The following is a 6,000-nucleotide window of genomic DNA, read 5'->3' as shown; positions in this document are numbered from 1 at the left end:
ATTGTGCACAGAGTATTCCTTCATACCCCTCGTTTTTAAAATTTGAATAAATTACTTCCAAATTGAGAGTAATGACTAGCCTGCAAAGAGCATCCTGACCTGCCTCACTTAGCCCTGAAAGGACAATTCTATATACAGTATGATGACCCTGTTCGCCCAGACGTGGCTAACTGGATTTTAGACCTCTCATACAAGGCCATTGGTCAATTTGACTTTCTCAAAAGTTTTTAAATAAATAAGCAGGAATTTTAGTCAGTCAGTGAGGGATACTTCTAGACCAGAAGCTGAGCCCACCGTTGGACCTTATATTGGGGCAGAGGGGCCATGCGGCCTCTGAGAGATGGAGAGAGTACATTCTGAACCCACCTGGTGTTTTCCAGCTGTTGGGTGCTTCATGGTAACCCTCTTCCCTTAGTAAAGAATTTTCTTTGTTTACGTGAGCTCTGGGCATGGTGGCTCACACCTGTAATCCTAGCACTCTGGGAGGCCGAGGCGGGTGGATTGTTTGAGCTCAGGAGTTCGAGACCAGCCTGAGCAAGAGCGAGACCTGTCTCTACTAAAAATACAAAGAAATTATATGGACAGCTAAAATATATATAGAAAAAAATTAGCCAGGCATGGTGGCACATGCCTGTAGTCCCAGCTACTTGGGAGGCTGAGGCAGAAGGATCGCTTGAGCCCAGGAGTTTGAGGTTGCTGTGAGCTAGGCTGACGCCACGGTACTCTAGCCTGGGCAAGAGAGTGAGACTCTGTCTCAAAACAAACAAACAAACAAACAAGAATTGAAATAGTAGAGGGAAATTTATATCACTAAATATCTATACTAAAAAAGATTAAAGGTCTCAAATCAATGACCTCAGCTTCCACCTTAAACTAGGGAAAGAAAAGCAAATTAAACTCAAAGCATGCAGAAGAAAAGAAGTATAATAATAAGGGTGGAAATTAATGAAACTAAAAACAAACAAAAATCAATAAAATCAAAGTTGATTGTTTAAGAAGATCAACAGAATTAATAAGCCTCTAGCCAGACTGGTCAGGAAAGAAAGAGAAGACACAAATGTGTCAGTATCATTAACAAGAGAAATGATGTCACTACAGATTCTACAGACAGACTTGGTATGTACATATGTTAGGTCCTTACACTGAAATAAGTTTCATTAAAAATTACTGTTATTTCATGCCAAAAAAAAAGGTAAGTTCTTATTACACATTTTGCCTAGCTTCTGAAAAGCTTGCCAAATGACAAGTGCTGCTGCTGCTGCCAACTTCTTTGTTCCCTCAAGAATTTGCCGAGTTTACAGGTGTCTGCAGTATGTAACTTTAACACAAGTGATCAACAATATTCTAACTTGACAGTTAAGCGTCCTTTCGCATTATTGGAAACACAGTAGGGTCTACATGTGGCCTCCTCCCTTCCTTCCTCCCATGCTTGCCTCCTTCCGTTTTGGAACTCATTGTAATCATATTTCAGGAATGAATGTATCTTGTTTAATGTTCTTGTATTCTGTGATACCTGTATTCTTATAACTTTTTTTTAATCTTTCATTTACATTAGTGTGTTTCACTCTTTGCATGAAACTAAACTTGAACACCAAGTCTCTTAATTTCATTCATTCAACAAATATTCATAAACCACCCAAGGATGTTAGGAACTGGGTAGATCATGGTGAGTGAGAACATCGTGGACTCAGTTCATGGAAATCAGAGTCATTGTAGAATGCAAGCTAGTCATAGAGATAAAATTCAGGGTGCTGTGGATGTATAATCTAGGAGGTCAGAAAAGGCATCCTTGAGGAAATGATTTAAAGCTGAGAATTTCTTTATTTTTATTTTTATTTTTTTTGAGACTGAGTGTCGCTTTGTTGCCCGGGCTAGAGTGAGTGCCATGGCGTCAGCCTAGCTCACAGCAACCTCAAACTCCTGGGCTCAAGCGATCCTACTGCCTCAGCCTCCCGAGTAGCTGGGACTACAGGCATGCACCACCATGCCTGGCTAATTTTTTCTATATGTTTTTAGTTGTCCAGATAATTTCTTTCTATTTTTTAGTAGAAACGGGGTCTCGCTCTTGCTCAGGCTGGTCTTGAACTCCTGACCTCAAGCCCTCCTGCTGCCTCTGCCTTCCAAAGTGCTAGGATTATAGGCGTCAGCCACTGCACCCAGCCCTAAAGCTGAGATCTCAAAGAGGAAGAGTTACCTAGCAGAATTTATAACTTACGTGAGTGTTTTCTGCTTGATGGGGACTGGTGTCTGAGGGTCTTTCTTTTTGGCAGCTTGTCGTATCGGGGGTCACTCTTGCAGTTTTTTCTCTATTATTACGAGAAAAGAACTTTTGGGCTAAATAATTCTCCCCAGGTTAAGAGTTCATCTTTGGCAAGAGCTGAGTTAAAATTCACAATGGCAATTGCTCTGAATCAAACCTAGTTTTTTTTGCCTATAAAATGGAGATGGCATCACCTGGTTGCTTACCAGGGCTGTTGTGAGGACCAGACAAGATAGTGAATGTGAAAGTATCTTGTACACTGTAAGACCTGGCATAGCCTACAGTGATTATTATTCTCTGACTTTCTGCTTCTACAGTGTTGTTATAGCTGCTTTACTATTGGGCCAAGATGTTTACCTATAATATTGACACTAGAATTCATCTAGAAGCATCGTAGGTGCCAATTGCCAAGACGGTCATTTTTTTCAAGCAGAAAAGGGTTTTGTTTTTGTCTTTAAAAATTCATGCTTAGGGAAGAAAACGGAGTTAAAAGCAAAACACTGAAGATTCTAGGCTAATCGGTAGACCAAAAAATCATTTAGTGCCTTCCCTTGTGCTCCCCATACATACAGACACAAAGTGTTGCCTTTCTTCCCTGACAGGTTAGAGCCAACATGCTCAGAGTGGCTGGGACTAGGGCTGCCCGTGCTGTCACGTCAACGTAGGGCAGAGGGTGGTGCTGAGTGCGTGTAGGTGCAGTCAGGGGGCCTTGACCTTTGTTTCCAGTCTGTGTTTTCATGCAAGTAAATTCTTCCCCCAGATAGTAATCTCCTTGGAGACCGGGCCGTATCTTGAGCTCACTTTGCGTCCCTCCTAGCTTCAGGGCACAAAATTTGTGGGACTAAACATTTCACAGCCATGTCTGGAAACAGCCACTTGGGCAGCTGTGAGACAGGAAGACTCTCCTCTACAGGCAGGCCCTGAACTTCCTGCTGTCCCCATATGGTCAGTGCTCACCTCTGGCTGAACCCTTAAGGCCTTCCATGGCATTACAGGAAGAAGGAAAGGGGCCAGGATGATTGTGGGCCAGAGTTTTGTTATCCCCTGCTGTGCAGAGGCCCAGACATGGCCCCATGGGCTTCCTTCTCTGCGGGAGCATCCATGAGAGCGTAGTCTAAAGCAAAACCTGCTCTGATAGGCGAGTCAGTCACTCGTTCCAGACAGCTAGAAAGAACCCAGGTTGTCGTGTAGATCTCAGGCCTGATAAAGTTGCTGCTCACCTAATCTGGGAGATGCCAGGAGACTGGGGGTGGAGGAGGCTGAGGAGAAAAGTACACAGAGCAACCACTTTCTTAGGGATGTAAGCAGGAACAGAATCAATTTGTGCATCTGAGCTACTTACTTTCCCAGCACTGGGAGGAGGCATGGAGTAGTCATAACAGGTGGCTGGGAAGCCAAGCCAGACCCCCGGCTGCTGCAGCTGCTAATGAGCTGCTCTCCCCAGCCCCTGCTCTCCCCCGTACCCGCTTTTGGGAGTTAGGGAGACCCACTGGACAGAAGACATGGATTTGTGACTGGAGCCTGCCAGCCAAGAGTCCGTAAAAATATTTTCCAACATGTGCTGAGGACATTTTAGCAGCCATTCCAACAAAGAAGCTTCTACTTGGTTTTAGTAACAATAGCTGGGAACCAGTGTTTATTTATATGCTTTGAGTATGTGATTTATATAAGATTATTTCCCCGCTTTGGAGACAAGTTGAGCCTCTATCACTGGTGAGCTTTGCCCTGCCCCTATCGTCTGATTGGATAGGTTTTGGCAAAAGGCTGGCTCAGTTTCTCTTAGTACACCAGCTTTGGTCATTATATTAGTTATATGTTGCTGCATAACAAATTAGCCCCAAATCAGAGACTTAAAACATTAAACAATTGTTATATCATCTTTTTATATGCTGAGGGTCAGGAGTTTGGGAGCAGCTTAGCCTGATAGATCTTGCTTGGGGGTCTCCCATGAGGCTGCAGTTAAGGTGTTGGCTAGGGCTGCAGTCATCGGAAGTCTTGACTGGGACTGGAGGATCTGCTTCTATGGCTCATTCACATGGCTGCAAATTGGGGTGGTTGTTTTTGGGAGGCCCACGTGGACCTCAACCTAGGGCTACTTGGGTGTCCTCACGATATGGTGGCAGGTTTCTCCCAGAGTAATCCGAGAGAGAGCCAGGCAGGAGCAGCCACGTTGCTTACAGCCTAGCCTCTGAAGTCACACTCCATCACATGTGCCCTGTTCTACTGGCCACACGGGCTACCCCTGGTGCATTGTGGGAGGAGACTGCACAGGAGTGTCAGGAGCCATTTTGGAGGCTGGCTACCACAGCCATGCTGGAAATTGTTAAATGAAGTGTAGAGAGGAGCCCTCTTTTCACTTTTCCACCAGCAATGCTGTAGACCAGGACAAGAAGCCATTTGTATAGTAGTGGTACCTCCCAGTCTTAGTCTGAAACTGTAGTTTCCCTGTAAGTACAGGTATGAGAGACAAGTTCGCTTTTCATGCTACATAACGTCTTGGAGGAATAGAGTGATTCCCTTTCATAACGAAGCTCACTACCGGGCAGAGTAGACGCTCAGATATATGATGAGGTGGGACGAATCCTTCACAGATGATGGAGACAGCAGAGTTTAATGAGAAGATGTCTTTGAAGCCAGATCTTTGAAATCCTGACTCTCACTAAATAGCTTTGTGAGTTTGGGTAAATTAAGCTGAGGGAAAAAAAAACCCTACCCTGTGGAACTGTTTTTGTTGTAAAAAATGATAATTACAAGCATACTTTATATCTATCCTTTGATGATGTCTTCATCTAGAGCTGCAGGTTGAGGACATATATATGGATCTCAGGTCACCAGCAGAAGGTGGTCAAGAAATCTCTCTCTCAAAGACTAAAATTTAGAACTGTCATCTACTCTACAGTACCCTAGGAGCTAACTGCCATGTCCCACACATAAATTTTGTCTTATATTGTGATTCCTAGGCTATCAGTAGAGGTGTCAACACGATGCTTTCAGCTTGTGTCCTTTGGGTTCTCTGGTTGTTGGCTCTTACCTCAATAGACTTCAGGGTATGAATATGACCAGCCCTTTAAATCCACTGGTGATAGTGAAAGAAGACAAAACAAAGATTAATTCCGTAGGGAATGTGGTTCTAGGGCAGGTTACAGTCTCAGTGGGAATAGGTGGGATAAGTTTTAAAAAATGGATCTAGTAGTCTATACTTACCCTCACTTTGTGGGTCTATGCAAATGAACATTCTGCTCCTCATTGATGGCTTGACATTGTGATATAACCAAATTTCCTATTTTTATGGTAGCAATTTGGTGACTTTATGGGTGCCCCATACCATCTTTTTTCTATTTGGCCAGTGATCAGAGAGGCTTTACTCTATCTTCCTCCTTTCTCCAGAATTTTGACAAAGGTCAGACTGGGTAGCTCTGGAAAGTAAGTCTGACCTGGATGGTTAACCTTATGTTATCTTTTCCCTTTCCAGCACTTTAAGGTCTTGGTATCTTCTGTCTTGAAATCTAAAAAGGCCAGCACCCATTTTTTTTTTACCCCCCAGTTTCTTGGCCTTAGATCCCACGTAGAAAAAAAATCTCAAGCAGTTAGGTCTACAACTGCTACTCTTGGCCTGATCTAGTGTCCTAGCCCTTGTGGAGGGAGGACAAACATGCAGCTAGGTGATCCCTGCTATTAGACAGCTGACAGTCTTGGGAGAGGCAATCCACTATTGGCCCAAGCATCCCAGCACATTCTTG

This window comes from Lemur catta, chromosome 6 (assembly GCF_020740605.2).
Source record: "Lemur catta isolate mLemCat1 chromosome 6, mLemCat1.pri, whole genome shotgun sequence".
Taxonomy (NCBI): Eukaryota; Metazoa; Chordata; class Mammalia; order Primates; family Lemuridae; genus Lemur; species Lemur catta.
Note: the sequence above shows the minus strand (reverse complement) of the source record.